The 19,244-nt window shown below is 49.1% G+C and overlaps 1 protein-coding gene and 1 long non-coding RNA gene across 3 annotated transcripts in view; one reads left to right on the top strand and one right to left on the bottom strand.

Annotated features, from left to right (window-relative positions):
• Nucleotides 1-3,199: 3,199 nt before the first annotated feature.
• LOC133771322 (uncharacterized) lies at nucleotides 3,200-14,381 on the bottom strand. The gene is made up of 3 exons (XR_009867561.1): nucleotides 14,287-14,381; nucleotides 7,511-7,602; nucleotides 3,200-3,947 (listed from the first exon to the last, which is right to left on the bottom strand). It is a non-coding gene; the product is annotated as an uncharacterized LOC133771322 (long non-coding RNA).
• A 262-nt stretch (nucleotides 14,382-14,643) lies between these two features.
• Nucleotides 14,644-19,244, top strand: part of TJP2 (tight junction protein 2) — a 142,071-nt gene continuing 137,470 nt past the window's right edge. The window contains exon 1 of one of the 2 annotated variants that reach the window (XM_062208387.1): nucleotides 14,644-14,858. The gene's annotated coding sequence lies outside the window, so the exon portion shown is untranslated. The remainder of the gene's footprint in view (nucleotides 14,859-19,244) is intronic. The other variant, XM_062208386.1, reaches the window with a different exon arrangement.

Consider the following 19,244-nt stretch of genomic DNA (forward strand, 5'->3'; position numbering starts at 1 on the left):
CCGCTGCGCCACAGCGCTGGCCCCTCAATAGATTCTTAATACCTTTTCTCCTTCAGGTATCCTAATAATACAGATTTACAGATTTTTGTTTGCTTAGTGGTATCCCATATGTCACATAGGCTTACTCCATCCTTTAAATTTGTTTTTTATTTGTTTTAGTCTGAATGCACTATATAAAAAAACTCTGGTCCTCCAGATCTGACCTTCCTTCCTCCACTTGGTGTCCTCTGCCTGTCAAGCTCTCAGTTGTATTTTTTCATTTCACTGATGGAAGTTTTCAGCTCCAAAACTGTAGTTCTCTTTAATGATTTCTCCTTATGGAAATTTTCATTTATGTCATCTGTTGTTTTCCTCACTTGGAACTGCCTGTCTGTAACCTCCTGCATCTCATTGAGTTTCCTTCGGATCATTATTTTGAATTCTTTTTCAAAGCATTTCATGAATTTCCTGGAGATCAGGATCTATTTTTAGAAAACTATTGTGTTCCTTTGGAAGCGTCCTGCTGCTTCTTCATGTTTCCTTTGTCCCTACAGTGACGTGTGCACGTGTGACATAATAGTGTGCTTTCTTAATGGAGTCAGTTTCATTGCAGAAGACTTTTTGTCCAGACGGAGTGCGGGGTGTCCCCTGGGTTGTTGATGGCCTTTGGCTCTGGGTAACATCTGGATGATTTCTTCATTCGTCATCAGCGTCAGCGGGTCTACAAGAGCCACAGTTATCTTGTCTGCAGCATTTTCTGGAGGCAGTAGTATGACTTTGAGGTGGATGTGATGCCTGCCTCTCCCCTCGTCCCGCCAGAAAGCCTGAGTGGTGCTGCGGCCTTGGACTGTGTGACATAGACACGACCTTCCCTGGGTCCTGCTGTGTGGGTGTGACCAATGCTAGGGATTTCAACACTGAAATCCCAAGTCACACCCCCGGGACTTTCCCCCAGTCCCACATGGTGAATACGGTGTGGGCTGGGGATTGCACAGCGGCAGGTGTGGGTCTGGAGCCCTGCAATGCAGGTAGGCCCTTCTCCAGGTCCTGCAGGCTATGTCCTGAAGGGTCTGAGGAATGCAGCGCTAACAGCCACAGTCCTGCAGCTGCAGGATGCAGTGGGGCCCCTCGCCGGGTCTCACGGAGTGAGCGCCAGTTATTCAGGGGCTCTGGGCTAACAAGCACCAGCCTGAAGCATAGGCATGCAAACAGGGCCCTCTAGCTCCCAAGGGTGAGTGAAAGCTACTGCAAGGGCTCTGCTTCAGCGCCTACGGTCCCAGAGTTGCAGGTACCCAGGGCACTGCCCCCAGGTCCCGCAGGGCGTGCAAAGGTGACACTGGAGCTTGTGGTCTGGCCCCCTGGCACGCTGTGGGAGCAGCTGCAGACGGGGCTTCCTCAGGCCTGGCTCCTCTGCGATTATCTGTGGGCTACTGCTGGGGAGGAGCTCCGAGAAAGCACAGGGAACTCCCGTAGAAGGCACGGAACAAGCAGGGCTCTGTGCGCTTGCGCCCAGAACTCCCGCAGCCGCAGGATTCACGAGTGCCCGATCCCTTCCCTGGAAAATGTCCTTAGTGTCTCTGGGGGCTGCTTGCTCCCCCTAGGACCGGGGGCGTTTGGCAGCTTCTCAGCAGCAGCTCCGCTCTGGTGCGTTGGGGTTGGAGGGAGGCAGTGTGGGTTCCTTCTTGGGAGCAAAGCATTTGCTGTGTCCCCGTCAGCCCTCTAGACTTGATATGACATCGGAGTGCAGCAGCGGTGGGGGCTGTGGCGCCTTCTGCTTACATCTTCCCAGAAAGCTGGCACGCCCTGGCAGGGGAGCTGGGGAAACAGGAGTGAGTGGCAGAAGCAGGCAGTGTGCACTGTTTGTCCCTCTGCACGGGCTCTCAGAGTCTGTCACTTCCTGAACTGAAGGTTTCCCTTAATCGCGCCTCAGTTCTAATATTTTATACATGCAACCCTTTTCCTGGCAAGACAGCAACCCCGTGGTCAGGAGCCAGGACAGAAGCAGGGTGCTGCTGTAGCAGGCAGTGATGGTGGCAGAGTGCTTTCTTTCTCTCTCTCTGCTGTTGTTTTTTAAAAAATTTTTATTGTTTCGAAATTAAAAGATATTTTAAAGGCAGTGTGATAGAAAGAGGGAAGAAAGAGAGAGAAAGAGATCTTCTATCTGCTGGTATACTCCCCAAATGACCACAATGGCTGGGACTGGTCCAGGCCAAGGCCAGGAGCCTGGAACTCCATCCAGGTCTCCCATGTGGATGGCAGAGACCTAAGCACTTGGGCCATCTCTGCTGCTTTCCCAGGTGCATAAGCAGGGAGTTGGCTTGGAAGCAGAACAGTCAGGATCCGAACTGGCATTGCTGGTATGGCATACAGGAGTAACAAGTGGTAGCTTAACCTGCTGCACTGTAACACTGGCCTCTCTCTACTAGGTTTTTTTTTTTTTTTTTTAAGATTTATTTATTTATTTATTTGAAAGTAAGAGTTACACAGAGAGTGGAAAGGCAGAGAGAGAGAGAGAGAGAGAGAGAGAGGTCTTTCATCTGTTGGCTCACTCCCCAGGTGGCCGCAATGGCTGGAGCTGTGCCGATCTGAAGCCAGGAGCCAAGAGCTTCTTCCCAGTCTCCCTCAAGGGTGCAGGGGCCCAAGGACTTGGGCCATCTTCTACTGCTTTCCCGGGCCATAGCAGAGAGCTGGACAGAAGGTGGAGCAGCCAGTTTCAAACCGGCACCCATAAGGGATGCGGGCACTTCAGGCCAGGGCGTTAACCCACTGAGCCACAGCGCTGGCCCCTTTCGACTACTTTTTGGAGTCTCTGTTCCAATTGATTTGTGTGTGTGTGTGTGTGTTTTAAAGATTTATTTACTTATTTGAAAGAGTTACACAGAGGAGAGGCAGAGAAAGAGAGGTCTTTCATCTGATGATTCACTCCCCAATTGACTGCAATGGCTGGAACTATGCCAATCTGAAGCCAGGAACCAGAAGCTTCTTCTAAGTCTCCCACACAGGTGCAGGGGCCCAAGGACCTGGGACATCTTCTACTGCTTTCCCAGGCCATAGCAGGGAGCTGGATTGGAATTGGAGCAGCCGGGTCTCGAACCGGCGCCCATATGGGATGCCGGTGCTTCAGGCCAGGGTGTTAACCCACTGCACCACAGTGCTGACCCCTTGTGTGTGTTTTTAAATATTTGTTTATTTATTTGAAGGGCAGAGTTACAGGGGGGAGGGGAAGAGAGATTTTCGATCAGTTGTTTCACTCCCCAAATGACTGCAACAGCTGGAGCTGGGCTAATCCAAAGCCAGGAACCAGGAGCTTCTTCCAGGTCTCTCATATGTGTGCAAGGGCCCAAGGACTTGGACCATCTTCTGCTTTCCCAGGTGCATTAGCAGGGAGCTGGATTGGAAGTGGAGCAGTTGAGACATGGGATGCCGGTGTCACAGGCAGCGGCTTTACCTCCTATGCCACAGCACCGGTCCCTGTCATCATTTCTTTACTGAAATGTTCCTTTAGTCAGTCCCCTCAGTTCTCATATCTTATACATAGAACCCTTTTCCCAGTAGGATGGTGTGCCCTGCCAGGGTGCCAGAGTAGGAGTGGTGGCCTATCTGTTTATTTTTGTCTGCTGGAACAGCAGAATGAGAGAGGGATGGGGGAGTGAGAGGGGGGTATCTTCCATCTGCTGGTTCACTCCCCAAATGCCCACAACCGTCAGAGCTGGGCCAGGCTGAATGTAGGTGCCAGGAACTCCATCCAGGTCTCCACATGGGTGACAGGGGTCCAAGCCATGAAGCCATCATCTGCTGCCTCCAAGGATACCCTAGTAGGAAACTGGATTGGAAGCACGGCAGCCAGGACTTGAGCCTGCCCTCTGAAATGGGATGTGGGCATCCAAACTGCAGCTTAGTCCATTGCACAGTGCCCGCCTTCTGGGTCGCATTCCGGGATCACCTGATAGGCCCTGCTAGTCACCTGCCTAGAAAGAAAGGAGGCTGTGAATGCTATCACAATCACAGTTTTGTTGGGAGGCCACACGTAAACACAGTTAGAAACAAACAAACCCACTTTCCCAGAATTCTGTGCAACTTGGAATGGCCTTAGGAGGCAACTTTGGCTAACTCAAGGAGAGCAGACAAGCTTGCCTGCAGAGTCGGACGGCCTGGGCTTGTGCCCACACTGTGCACCAGACATGGGAAGGGGGAAAGACGACAGGCAAAAATGGCAGAGCAGGAAGTCCAGAAAGGCCTTGCTGCTTGCCTTCGTCTTAGACTTATAGACAACACTGCTTCCAGATATGTTGTGATTTGAAACAAATGAAGGCCTATCTTGTTTGGCCACTGTGGCTGAGATTCTGATCGCTTAGCTGAATATAATCCTGAAACTGTATCCTTGGAGAGTTTTTTCTATGCATATATAGATACAGGATTTCTTTCTTTCTTTCTTTCTTTCTTTCTTTCTTTCTTTCTTTCTTTCTTTCTTTTTTTTTTTTTTTTTTTGACAGGCAGAGTTAGAGAGAGAGAGAGAGAAAGGTCTCCCTTCCGTTGGTTCACTCCCCAAATGGCCACTATGGCTGGCACACTGCGCCGATCAGAAGCCAGGAGCCAGGAGCTTCCTCCTGGTCTCCCATGTGGGTGCAGGGCCCAAGCTCTCGGGCCATCCTCCATTGCCTTCCTGGGCCACAGCAGAGAGCTGGACTGGAAGAGGAGCAACCAGGACAGAACCAGCACCCCAATCGGGACTGGAACCCGGGGTGCCGGTGCCGCAGGCAGAGGATTAGCCTAGTGAGCCCCGGCACCGGTCATAGATACAGGATTTCTAACAAGTCTCTGAGTGAGGCAGGCAGTGTTATTTTCATTTCATTTTTGTGTGTGAATGTGTCCTTATTTGAACAGCAGAGTGACAGAGACCGAGGGAGAACAAGAGACCTTCCATTGCTGGTTCACTCCCCAAGTAACCATTATAACTGGGGCTGGGCCAGGCCAAAACCAGGAGTCAGGAACTCCATCTGGAGCTCCATATGGGTGGCAGGGACCCCAGCACTGGAGCCATCACCTCCTCCCTCCCAGGGTGATCATTAGAGGGAAGCTGGAATTGGAAGTGGAGCCAGGACTCAAAACCAGGCACTCTGTCCAATATGACAAGTGCACACCCCAAGCAAATGCCTGCCTCTCTAAGTTTCTTTTAGAAAATATATACTATTGGGGTCAGCATTGTGGCGTAGTAGGTAAAGCCGCTGCCTGCAGTGCTGGTATCCCATATGGGCACTGGTTTGAGTCCCGGCTTCTCCACTTCTGATCCAGTTTCCTGCTGATGATCTGGAAAAGCAGTAGAAGATGGCCCAAGTGCTTGGGCCCCTGCACCCACATGGGATACCAGGAAGAAGCTCCAGGATCCTGGCTTCAGATTTGCCCAGCTCCTGCCATTGCAGCCATTTGGGGAGTGAACCAGCAGATGGAAGACCTCTCTGTCTCTCTGTAACTCTGCCTTTCAAATAAATAAATAAATGAATCTTTTTTTTTTTAAAAGGATATACTATTACAAATACTTGAACCAGTAACATTAACAAATATTTCTTCAAGGAAAATGAATTGGCTGTTTTTTTTTTTTTTTTGCACTGAATGCACAGATACAGTTGTCCTGTACATTCTCATATTATTCTATTTTTACCCTATAATATTATTTATTGATGTTTCCATGCATTTCATACAGTTTTAAATTTAAAAAAAAGAAAACACAGACTACAGGCTGTAAAATGGTGAACAGGAAGAATAATCATCAATATTATCACTGTTCCAAATATGCAACCATGGTTTGTAAATGGACTTGTGTTGTTCCATTTTGCATTTTACTAAATTTTGTATGCTGTTATCTCTACTGATGTTTACATGGGTGTTTCAAAAAGTGAAATTTAAAAATAGGTTTATTCTGATGTAAAAAAGTTGTAAAGTGCATACATAGTTTGCTCATAATATGCATTTTCCATGGACTTTTTGAATACCCCATTCGTTGTGTACAGGTGTCAGAAGGCAGCTTCTGCTCCGCCTTGCCCACCCTTGAGACCAGTGTGATGTACTCACAGAGAACGTGAGCATTCGTTGACTGAATGCGCAGGGATACTGTGACACGCTCTTTCTAACACACACGTATACGCCCACAGAATGTCTTTTTACTGGCTGTGTGTTCATTTATTTAACTTTGTCCCAATTATTGGATATTACAATTGTTTCTAGTATTTTGCTTTTAGGAATAATATGTTGATAAAGTTCTGTATGTATAATTTTGTCCGCATTTTAGGTTGTCATCTTAGTATCAGTTTTCTACTGGGGCCAGCATTGTGGGGCAGCAGGTTAAGCCACTGTTGGCATCCCAGATTGGAGTGTCAGTTTGAGTCCCAGATACTCTGCTTCCAAGCCAGCTCTCTGCTACTGTGCCTGGGGAAGCATTGGAAGATGATTTAAGTGCTTGGGCCCATGCCGTCCATGTGGGATACCACAATGTAGTTCCTGACTCCTAGCTTTGGCCTGGCCCAACCCCAGCCATTGCAGCCATGCAAGGAGTGAATCAGCGGGTGAAGATTTCCCCCACTCTTCCCCATGTCTCTGTTACTGCCTTTTCAATAAATTTTTAAAAAATTAAAAGAAGGGGAAATTTCCTAGGGTGAAATGACAAGGTCAAGTGATTAGGGCAATTTAAAAAATCTTGATACATTTTATGCAAATACTTTTTAAATTGGCTGGAGCAGTTTACTGTGGCAATAGCAGTGCACTTGTTTCCCTGCCCCCCCCGCCCTGGTTTCTGTTGTGTTTTTAGATTGTTGCAATTGATTTAAGCAGTTAGTTTAGTGTCACTGGCAAACCAAGCCAAATTACTACTCATTCGTTAGTGAGCCCATGATGTTGGCTCCTAATATCCCCACTGTTACTCAGTGCATCATTAGCACAGGTGCAATTCAATTGTAGCTCAGCCTCTGCTTTCTGTGTTGTCTCGAACATGTCGATGCCAGTTGTAACTATTATAGAACTATTATATTACAGCTCACAGCTCTTTGAGCATCACAGTGAGCAAGGTGATTATTAGACACTGCAGCAACACTACCCTGATTTTCTACAAAGGCATCCAATGAGTGTAGCCATATCTGTACCTGTGTTCCTTTTGCTCAGTGGAAATGCATTGGCACTCTCGGCTCCCAGGAAACTCTGCTTCTCTCTGTGCATGTAAAATTAGGATTCTCCAGTAGCTTAATGAAAATGACAGTGATCTTTGGCCTGTTAAATGACTGACACAAAGTATTTCTTTATGAGCTGTTGGCCAAAGTCCAAATAGCTAACATCACTGAATGCCCTAAAGCAGGCAGTGTGCCACTTACTTGGAGTGGTATTTACTTAGCTAAACTTGTCAAAGCTTTGACCATAAAAACAAGGAATCTGGAGGCATCCCCTGGCTCCAGATGATTGCACGGTGTTCTGCATTGAACAGCTGAAGACATCAGGCCAGAGTGGACTGTCAAGTGTGAAAAAAGGGCTCAAAGTGATCTCTCACCTGTGATCGCTGAGCAGGAGAGACTGTCACAGACTAACCTTCCTTCTCTTCTCCACGCTGTGTCTGGGTGTCCACTTGCTCCACTTTTGTCACTGCTCAGAGAGAAAGTAGAGCTGCTGTCACTAAGGTTCCAAGGAGGAGGGACTGGGATTCTGGTCCAGGAGCAGCCCTGCCCTCAGGCCAGACATGCCCATGGTTGAGGATGAGGCCAGGCAAAGAATATGGAAAGAGCCCTGGGCAGTCGACTCTTGCAGTCTTGGCTGGCCTGTTTCTTAGTGCAGTTGGCTCCATTCATTTTTTTTTCAAACTTTGTTTTAATTAACTGACTTTCATTGTCTGTGAAAGGCATGGGGACACACACAGAGAGAAAAAGAAACAGACACCTTCAACTCACTGACTCACTTCTTAAATGCCAACAGTGGCTGGGAACCCAGAAATCCATCTGGATCTTTCACGTGGGTGGCAGGGACCCAAGCACTTGTGTCGTCATCACCTGCTGCCTCCCAGGGTGTGCCTTAGCAGGAAGCTGGAATCAGAAGCAGAGTTGGGACTCAGACCCAAGCACTCCAACGTGGGATGTGGGGGTTTTAGTTGCTGTGCCGAACTCCCACCCCTTTAAAATTTTTTCTTTTCCTTCTTTCTTTGTTTTTTTTTTTTTTGTTTTTTTTTTTTTTTTTTGACAGGTAGAGTGGACAGTGAGAGAGAGAGACAGAGAGAAAGGTCTTCCTTTGCCGTTGGTTCACCCCCCACTGGCCGTTGCAGCCAGCACGCTGTGGCCAGCGTATCGCACTGATCCAAAGCCAGGAGCCAGGTGCTTCTCCTGGTCTCCCATGCGGGTGCAGGGCCCAAGGACTTGGGCCATCCTCCACTGCACTCCTGGGCCACAGCAGAGAGCTGGACTGGAAGAGGAGCAACCAGGACAGAATCTGGCGCCCTGACCGGGACTAGAACCCAGTGTGCTGGCGCCGCAGGCAGAGGATTAGCCTATTGAACCGCGGCGCCGGCCTAAAAATTTTTTCTTAATCTGCTCCTTCAGAAAGCACCAGGGCTTCATTACTGCAGCCTCTCACTGGTCCCCACTGATGTCTTCATTCCACCAGGATCACTGTCAAGTGCTGACCAGTGGTACCTGGCTAATCTCCAACCCACCCCATCCACATGCTTTACCTTGACTTTTAATTAAATTCAAAACAGGGTAAGAATTTGTTCAGTGATTAAGTCACTTCTTGGGATGCTGGCATTCCATGTTGGAGTACCTGGGTTTGAGTCCCAGCTCCACTAACAGTCAGGGTTCCAGCTTCCTGCTAATGCACACCCTGGGAGGCAGCAGGTGGTGGCTCGAGAAGCTGGGTCCTTGCACTCATGTTGGAGACCCAGATGGAGTTCCCAACTCCTACCTTCAGCCTGGCTGTTGAATAATAATCTCTCACTCACCTTTCCTGCTAAGCATGTTGCAAGGTGCTGAGCATCCTTCCAGCCCTTTTTCTTTTTTTTTTTTCTCTTTCTTTTTCTTTCTTTCTTTTTTTTTTTTTTTTTTTTTGGACAGACAGAGTGGATAGTGAGAGAGAGAGAGACAGAGAGAAAGGTCTTCCTTTTTGCCGTTGGTTCACCCTCCAATGGCCGCTGCGGCCGGTGCATCTCGCTGATCTGAAGCCAGGAGCCAGGTGCTTCTCCTGGTCTCCCATGGGGTGCAGGGCCCAAGCACTTGGGCCATCCTCCACTGCCTTCCCGGGCCATAGCAGAGAGCTGGCCTGGAAGAGGGGCAACCGGGACAGAATCCGGCACCCCGACAGGGACTAGAACCCGGTGTGCCAGCGCCGCAAGGCGGAGGATTAGCCTGTTAAGCCACTGTGCCGGCCCTTCCAGCACTTTTTCTATTCATCAGTGTGTGTGTGTGTGTGTGTATTTATGGCATAAACATATGTCTTGTTCTGCAGCTTCCTTTTTTCCTTAGCAATGTGTCTTGGAGAGTTGTATACACTGGTCCCTAGAGACTAGCTTATATTGTATATATTTTAAAGATGTATTTATTAATTTGAAAGTCAGAGTTACAGAAAGAATGAGAGAGACACAAAGAAAAAGATCTTCCATTCCACTGGTTTGCTCCCCAAATGTCGTAAGTCTCAAAGAAGAGGCTGGCATTGTGACATAGCTGGTAAAGCTGCCACCTGGAACACCAGAATCCCATGTGGCTAGAACAGTCCTGGATGTTCCACTTCCAACCCAGCTTCCTACTAATGGCCTGGGAAAGCAGGAGGAGATGGCCCAAGTACTTGGGCCCCTGCTGCCTATGTGGGAGATTCAGTTGAAGTTCCTGGCTCCTGCTTTCGACCTCGCCCAGTCCTGGCTGTTGTGGCCATCTGTGGAGTGAACTCCCAGATGGAAGACCTCTCTGTCTCTCTCTCTCTCTCTGTCTTTCTGTAGCTGTGACTTTCAAATCAATCAATCAATCATTTTTTTAAAAGATGTGTTTTACTTGTTTGAAAGACAGAGTTACAGAGGAGGGACAGACAGACAAAGAGAGAAAGAAGTCTTCCATCCATTGGTTTATTCCCCAAATGATCATGACTGCTGTGACTTAGTCCGAAGCCAGGAGCTTCTTCTGGGTTTCCCATGTGGGTGCAGGGGCCCAAGGGCTTGGTCATCCCCCACTGCTTTCCTAGGTGTATTAGCAGGGAGCTGGATCAGAAGTGGAGCAGCTGGGGCTTGAATCGGTGCCCGTATGGGATGCCAGCACTGCAGGCTGGGTTTAACCCGCTGTACCACAGTGCTGGCCCAATACATCACTCTTAAAAAAAAAGAAGACCCAGAGAAATATAAAGTTCTCTCAACTGATTGACTGGAATGGAAGGTACAGGTTTCTATGAGTAGAAGGAAAATTAGCAAATCAGGGATGTGGACTAAATAGCTACCCTTCTTGAAATTATGGGCTGACTTAAATATAAGTAGGGATTGTTGAGTTCCATCCAGTTATGTTTTCTGGTTGTTTCCAAACATCCTTCAAAAACAAGACCTCAAATGACCACAGGATGATCTTTGTATTTCCTTGATGGGTGAGAGAGGAATCATAATCATAATCATAATCTAGATTTGTGACGATCTAAAATCTTTATTCAAAGATCAGTAAGAAAGTAATCATCTGGGGCATTTAGCCTAGCAGTTGAGACGCCTGTGGCCCAAGTCGCAGTACCTGCCTTTGAGTCTGGGCTGTGGCTCCAGACTGCAGCTCGCTTCCTGCTGACACAGACCCTGGGAGAAGGCAGTGATCCAGCAGTTCTTTTGATGGGCATTTAATGCAAATATTCTACCTCTCAAATAAATAAAGTCTTTATAAATAATCTTGTATTTACAGACACATAAAGTTTTTAAACATTTATTTGAGAGAGAGGCAGGGAGAGAGAGAGAGATTGAGAGGGAGAGAGAGCTAGCTTTCATTTGGTGGTTCACTCTTGAAATATCTGCAGTGGCTGAGGCTGGGCCAGGTGTGAAAGTTGCAGCTGGGAATTCAATCCTGGTCTTGTGTGTGTGTGTATGTGTCAGGAACCCAGTGATGGGAGCCATCATCAGTGCCTCCCGGGGTCTGAGTTAGGAAGAAGCTGGAGTCAGGAGCTGGGTGTTTGGCCCAGGCACTCTGTATGGGACTCAGGTATCCTAACTAGTGTCTTAGCTGCTAAGCTAAATGCCTGCCCTGGGAATAAGCATTGTTCAGTAGATCTCTTTCCATACTTGTGTGTGTGTGTAGTTGGACAGACACCTAGAAATGGAGTGGCTGGGTCAAAGGTTGAGTCTGAAGTTGAGGCTCAGAGAAGGCAGCAGGTGGCCAAGTCAGGAGGAGAAACAAGGCCTCTTTCCAGGGGTGGTGGCATCAGCCGGCCTGGAAACACCAGTTCCGGTGTCAGAGCACCCTCCGGTGCCCTCCTCTGCTCTGAGAGTCTACTCTTTCTGCGTCCTGTTTGTCCAGCCTGCAGGTGAGGCATGGTATTGATTTCAGAGCCCCAGGACACAGCACAGGAGAGCTCCTTGTCACCACAGGCAGCAGAATAAGGCTTTGTCTCCCCGGGAGAAGGATGACATCCATGGGGTGCCTTGGTGCCAGTGGCAGGGAGGCCGCTTGCCGAGCAGCGAATCGGCACGCAGAGTTCTTGCCCTATTTTTCATAGACCCGCCCTGGTGACCCACGGAGGCCTCTCCTTTTCTTCCTCTGAGCAGATTTTGAAGTGTTTTGTCCTCAGAATGGAAATGTTTGTTAGTTACTGGAAGTGCAGTTTTGTCAATGACAAGAAAACAAGGGAATGCTTACGTGAGAAAAACAAAGATAATGCTAGCCAGAGTCCCTTGACTCTTATTTGAAATGTTCATTTCATCTCAGATAAAGAAATAAAATAGGTGTTTTATATGCACTTGCAGGTATATCTATATACATAAATATTTGTTTATACAAGGGAATTTCAAAAGTTCATGAAGAAATGGGGCCGGCGCCATGGCTCACTTGGTTAATCCTCTGCCTGTGGTGCCGGCATCCCATATGGGCTCCGGGTTCTAGTCCCGGTGACTCCTCTTCCAGTCCAGCTCTCTGCTGTGGCCTGGGAAGGCAGTGGAGGATGGCCCCAGTGCTTGGGCCCCTGCACCCGCAAGGGAGACCAGGAGGAAGCACCTGGCTCCTGGCTTCGGGTCAGCGCAGCTCCGGCCATAGCGGCCATTGGAGGGCGAACCTATGGAAGGAAGACCTTTCTCTCTCTCTCTCTCTGTCGATAACTCTACCTGCAAAAAAAAAAAAAAAAAAAAAAAGTTCATGAAGAAATGGAAGGAAGAGATAAGTTTACTTTGTTTCAAAAAATGTTTTAAATCCATGTGTTCAAGAAATCTTCAACATAATTTTTAAATTTCATTTTCCATAAACTTTTAAGTACTCTCATGTTTATTACAGTTAGCCCAAACACATGTAGTAGTAACACCAACTCCATGTACTGAAAGAAATCAAAGAAACGTGAGTAAAACATTGGAAAATTTTTTCCTTAGATTTTTTGTGAGATTTATTTACTTGAAAGGCAGAGTCACAAAGAGAGAGGGAGAGACAGAGATCTTCCAGATGGCTGCAATGGGCAGAGCCGGGCCAGGCCAATGCCAGGAGCCAGGAGCGTCATCTGGGTCTCCCACGTGGTACAGGGGCCCAAGGACTTGGGCCATCTTCTGCTGCTTTCTGAAGCACATTAGCAGGGAGCTGGATCGGAAGTGGAGCAGCAGGGACTTGAACCGGCACCCATATGGGATGCTGGCACTGCAGGCAGCGGCTTTACCCGTTTCGCCACAGTGCTGGCCCCAATAGTTTGTCCTTTAAAAAAAAATACTCATTGGAACTGGCTTGTGTACTGGATTCTCTACTTCTCATCCAGCCCCCTGCCAAAGCACCTGGAAGGGCAGTGGAGCATGGCTTAAGCCCTTGGTCCCCCAGCACCCATAGTGGGAGACCTGGAAGAAGCTCCTGGCTCCTGGCTTGGCTTGGCACAGCCTGTGCTGTTGCAGCCATTTGGAGAGTGATGGAAGATCTGTCTTTCTCTTTCTCTTCCTCTGTGGCTCTGCTTTTTGAATAAATAAAATAAATCTTTATTAAAAAAAGTTATTTGAAAGGCAGTGACAGTGAGAGAGAGCAAGGAAGAGCACTTCTATCCATGGAGTCACTCTGAAAATCCCCACAACAGCCAGCCAGGAGCTAAAACTCCATTGTGGTCTCTCACCCCATGGAAGGACCTTAAGTACTTGGGCTGTCCTCTGCTGCTTCCCAGGCAAAGCAGAGTAGCAGGACATGGACTTGGCACTACCAGCCAAGTAGCTGCTTAACCCTCCTGTGCCAACCCAGCCAATTTAGCCAGCATTTAAAAAAATTCAAATGCATGAGCGTTTCTGCTTTCTTAGGTGAATGGTTGCATACTGTTCCTGGCTTTGCTACCTCTTTAGTTTCTAAGTAACCATTGCTCCTCTTTCTTAACACTGGCCTGTTCCTCAGGTGTAATGTGCCTGCTAACTTGTTGAAAGGCAGCTGCACACCCTGAGTTTTCTAGAAAGCTCTTCTGTGCATTCCTTTACTTCCGCGGAAGGTTTGCATGGGAGGAGGGAAGGAGAACTTGGCAGTCCTACTTAACGTTGTCGTGAATGAATGATGACATCCCTCGCAGGAGTGTCTTTTTTTTTTTTTATTGCAAAATATACACAACATAAAATTTCCCATTTTGACTGTTCTAAAGTGCACAGTTCCGTGATATTAAGCACATGCATATTGTTGCGAAACTCCCACTACTGTCCACCTCCAGCTCGTTTCCATCAATCCACACTCAAGCTCTGTGTCTCCTAACTGCTCCTCATTATATCTGGGGGCTTCTTAGAAGCCGCGTGAGATGGAAGCACCTGGCGGGCTGGGGCGCCCAGATTCGGCCTGGCCTGCGGAGCCAAGAGTCCCGGAGTGACTCAGCAGGCTCTGGCCGGCGCTCCCGCCCTCACCTATTGTCCCAGCCCAGGAACCGGTATTTCCGGATTCGGGCCTCAGACCCCGAGATCCCGGCTCCGGGTGCGGCCGGCGGGGGAGGGGAACGGAAGCCGCTCGTGAAGAAGTTCACTTTCCACCGCCTTAACCTGCTTCTCATCCACTCAGCCCCCAACCCGCCTGGCCCCCAAAGAGAGCACCAGCAACGGCCCACGCTCGTTCCCCAGCGGGGTCCTTGGAGCGTGGCTGAGCCGACCCCTCCCAGGCCCTCATGCCCTCAGAGAACCCGCGGGCAAACCTGGGCTGGGACGATTCCTCTCGCACTAGTGACCCAGCTCAGCTGTAGTTTCGCGCTGCAGGGAGTGGGCGCGCTGCCTCCCGCGCCCAGGGCCATTCTCGCTGCCGCGGCCTTTGCCCCACCGCTGGGCGGCGCGAGCGAGGCGCCCTCGGAGCTTCCCCAAGCCGCACGGAGCTGCGTGAGCCGGCGTGCCGGGCACCGCCTGGGTCTCCAGGAAGCAGGTGGCAGCCACCGCCCACCCCCTTCCCCCGCAGGCCGCCGCCGTCCCTCCCCCTGCCCCCACCCAGCCCAGGAGAGGTTTTTTTTTTTTTCCTTTCTCCCGAAACCTCCAAACAGGAAATAGCTTGAGTCACAATAATACCCAGGAGCAGCGGCGGGAGGCCACTAGCGCCCGCCCGCCCGTTACCAGGGCAGCCTCCCGCACTCGGGCTCCGGCGAGGTGCTGCCAGCGACGCGCGCCCGGAGCGCAGGGGACACCGGCCCGGCCGCGGGCGCGGCGTTGCGGAGCGCCCGCGAGAGTCGCCCGTGCCCTGCGCCAGACTCAGCCAGCCGCAGCCGTCACCCGTGTCCAGGCGAGTACTCCTCTCCTCTCTCTCCTTTCCCGGCCCGGGCGGCGCCGGGACCCCCCCCCCCCCCCCGCACTGCGGTCCCCACTTTTGCCCGGGGGGGATTTGCGGGTGCGAGTGCGCGCGGGCGCTTTAATCAGCTGTGCGGGCGGGCACTGGTGGTGGTGGGGCGGGGGGCAGCGCTGGTAAATGCGAGGTGACATCGGCCAGATCTACCTGTGGAATTCGGGGGATATTTCCAAGGGGCATTGTCCTTTTTTTTCCCCTCCGTGGTTTTTGCCTCCCTGTCTTCCGTGGGGGCAGCGGCGCGTCGCCGAGGTTTAGGGAGAAACTGCCTGGAAGTGAGAATGACCACGCACCTGGGGTGGCCGCAGGTGCCTGGGGGGCGCCCTTTGGCCCTGCCTGCCTGGCACCTTCTCTCCCAGGGGGTAGACACTGGATCGTTGTCTGCTGGGCTGTGAAAGGGCCTCTGGGTTTCTGTTGGAGCAGCCCACGGCGGGGAGAGAGGGGCAGGGGCCCGGGCGCTGGGTGGCTGCGAGCGGAGGGGGCGCCGGTGAGCTGAGAGCCCCCGGGGGGCTGGGGCCTGGGTCTCCACCTCGGGGCGTGAAAACCCTGCCGGGGCGTGGCCTGACCCGCACGGCAGGGGTCTGTGCCCTGGGTGCGGCAGAACGTGAGAAAACACAAAGTATGTGTATTTTCAGTATGTGTTTATTCTGTGTCCTTTGTACTTCTGGACGCCGCCGTGCGTTCGCCTGGGCTGCCGCGCAAGTTTCCTCTGTAGGGCTGAAAACCGAGTTGAGGATCTTTAGGTTGGAGAAGGGCCACTGAATTCCAGGCATTCTCCGAGCCTGGTATGAAGACTGGAAGTGCGTCCGAGGGCTTTGTGCGCAGCTGAGTCTCTCTGGACTCCTCTTGCGCGGTCGGACTGCGCACGGGCCCCGGAGGTGGGCGCCGCAGGCCCGCCTCCTCCCTCGGGCTGTCTAAGCAGGTTGATCTAATTGGCGGTTGGAAGATAAGCCCTTGGCCAGCTCTCTTGGAAGATAAGACTAGGGCTCTGCTTCCTGGTGAGGAGGCTGATTCTGGAAGGTGAGGCTGACACTTTAAGGAGCTCCAGGGCCCTGGTCTGCGGCCTTTGAAATACAGAACGCCAACAAGCCCCAAGCCCTACTTAGGCAAGATCCCCTAGGGGGACACCTTTGAAAGGGGCTGGCGCAGGTGGGGGAGGGGGTATGCGTGTCTTAGGGCGAAGTGTTTCCTCCATTGTAAGGAAGAGATTTACAATACATGTTCTTTTAGAAAAATGAATTAATTTTCATTTTGATTGAAAGGCAGGAGACTGACAGATCTTCCCTCCACTTGATTTGACTCCCCAAATGCTGGCAACAAGCAGTCTTTTTTTTTTTTTTTAAACATTTATTTTTGAACATTCATTTAATTTTTTGAAAGGCAGGGTGACTGACAGGGAGAGACAAAGACAGAAAGAGCTTCCACGTGCTGGTTCACTCCTCAGATGACCTCAAGGGCACAAGCAGGAGCCCAAGTACATGGCCATCTTCTGCTGCCTTTCCAGGAGTATTAGCAGGGAGCTGGACTGGAAGCAGAACAGCGGAGACTCCCAACTGGTGCTCATAGGGGCTGCCAGTGTTGTGGGAGGTGGGTTCATCCACTGAGCCACAGCACTGGCCCCCCTGTTGTTCAGTTTTCTACCAGGACACACACACCGAGATACATGGGTCACAGCCCTCCACCCTAGGGTGGAAATTGGGTTAAATTACTGGCTTGAGGTTTTTTGTTTCTGGATAGTAATCATTATGTTAAAAAATATATGTAAGGCAAAACTTAACCATTCTAACCATCTGAAAATATGCCATTGGGTAATGCTAAGTACATTCATGATGTTGTGCAACCATCACCGCTGTCCATTTCCAGAACTTTTTCGTCATCCCAAATAGAGACTGTGTACCCACTAGTCAATATCCCATTCCGCTCTCTACCAGCCCCTGTGCTCCTCAGTACTTTCATTTTTAAAATATTTATTTATTTATTTGGAAGTCAGAGTTCCACAGAGAGAGAAAGAGAGAGAGAGAGAGGGGGAGAGAGAGAGAGAGGGAGAGGGAGAGGTCTTCCATTTGCTGCTTCACTCTCCAACTGGCAACAACGGCCAGAGCTGTACCAGTCTGAAGCCAGGAGCCAGGAGCTTTTTTCTGGGTCTCGCATGTGGGTGCAGGGGCCTAAGGACTTGGGCCATCTTATACTGTTTTCCCAGGCCATAGCAGAGAGCTGGATTGGAAATGGAGCAACCAGGACTCAAACCGGCACTCATATGGGATGCCGGCACTGAAGGCGCCAGTTTTACATGCTACACCACAGCACCGGCCCCCTGAATACTTTTTTTAAAAATTAATTTATTTATTTGAAAGTCAGAGTTACACACAGAGAGGAGAGGCAGAGAGAGAGGTCTTCCATCTGCTGGTTCACTCCCCAGATAGTCATCGGATCAGCTCAGCAATAGCTGGAGCTGTGCTGATCCAAAGCCAGGAGTCAGGAGCTTCTTCTGGGTCTCCCAGGCGAGTTCAGAGGCCCAAGGACTTGGGCCATCTTCTACTGCTTTCCCAGGCCATACCAGAAGCTGGATCGGAAGTGGAGCAGCCAGGACTTGAATTGGCTCCCATATGGGATGTCTGCAAGCAGGCAGCAGTTTTACCTGCGATACCACCGTTCCCCACCCCCCGAAATACTTTCAAATGCACATTTTTGCAGGGAATGGAAAAAGATTGAATAGGAAGGTAAAGTAAGATTGAAATCATTTTGGCAAAATATGAACAGACTTTTGAGATTTTCTGGGTGGACAAGGTGCTATAGCTCTAGTACCCAGAGTTCCTGTGCTTTCTGTTCGTAGAGACAGCCATAAGCCCATGAAGGTGTTCTTTTTGTTTTGGCTGCAATAGAATGGAGGGCATTGTGTGCACCATGAAGTAAGCACTGTTCACTGATGATCTCCAACTGCTCTTCTCTTTATTAGCTTCATTTTCGGTGTGCTGTCGATCATGGCTTTGTTTTGTTTAACACCAACACAAGTCATTTTTGAAAGTAGTTGGAACAACCCTTAAGAAAAACAGTTGCTGTTTGGCAGATATTGGAAGTAGTCACAGCAAAACTTCAAAAAAAGATGGGATAATTTTTCTAAAATACTCTATAAACGATTTTATTTCTGCTTTAGCGTGAAGTGATTCTGATGCCCTAGTGACATCATTTCCAGTTGAGAACATGTTTGCGTAACTTAGAAAAACCTTGTAGTGATGGAAGTCGTCTGTTTGTATCAGCTTGCAGCTGTTCAGGGAGAACATAAATGTAAATTGACAAAGTAATAAAAACTTTTATCATCATCGAGAATGTGACTCAGAGAGCAAGAGCAGTGAAGAGTACTGGAAGATTTAAATAAATGGACTCCCTGTTCCTCCCAGGTTCTTTTGTTAAAAGTCTAAAATGCTTTAAATATTAGTCATTTCCACATATATGCTGTTATCAGGACATATTCTACTAGTATCCAAGGTTTTTTCAAACCCCACAAATAAAACATTTATTGTTGTTATTCTAAGAGTTACTTTATACAATGAATGATTATCCACAGTTACCCGCATATGTGCTTTCTTTCTTCATTCTTGCTTGCTTCTCAGTAATTCCTTCTGGGATCACTTATATTCCTCTTGAAATATATTCTTCCTTACCTCCTCCACAGATGTTGGTAAGCACCTTGTTTAGTGGTAAATGTATTTTATTCAATGTAATATTTATTATTTTTGAGATAACATTTTTAATTTGTATTATAGCCAAAGGCTTAATGCTTCACTGAAGAGTTCAACACAGATAAAACATAACAAGACCATAGTTCAGGGCCAGCATTGTGGTGCTGTGGATTACGCCAACACCGGCATCCCATATGGGTGCCTGTTGGAGTCCTGGCTGCTCCACTTCTGATCCAGCTCCCTGCTGATGTGCCTGCAAGAGCAGTGGAAAGTTAGCCCCTGCCACCTGGACAGAGTTCTTGGCTCTGTTTTGGTCATTTGGGGAGTGAACCAGAGGATGGAAGATCTCTCTTTCTCTGCCTCTCCCTAACTCTACCTTTCAAACCAATAAATAAATATTAAAAAAAGAAAAAAACTGTAGTTCACCCAAAACATAGGCAAGGGCTATAAACAAAAATCAAATAAAAAGATATTCAACTTTACTTATAAAGTGGTCACAGATCATTCAGACTTTAGTAGTATATAATTCTCTTTTTAAGATTTTATTTATTTATTTATTTGAAAGAATGACAAAGGGAGAAGCAGAGAGAGAGAGAGAGGCCTTCCATCCGCTGGTTCACTCTGGAATTGGCCACATAGCTAGGGC

The sequence above is a fragment of the Lepus europaeus genome, chromosome 12 (genome assembly GCF_033115175.1).
Source record: "Lepus europaeus isolate LE1 chromosome 12, mLepTim1.pri, whole genome shotgun sequence".
In the NCBI taxonomy this organism is placed as follows: domain Eukaryota; kingdom Metazoa; phylum Chordata; class Mammalia; order Lagomorpha; family Leporidae; genus Lepus; species Lepus europaeus.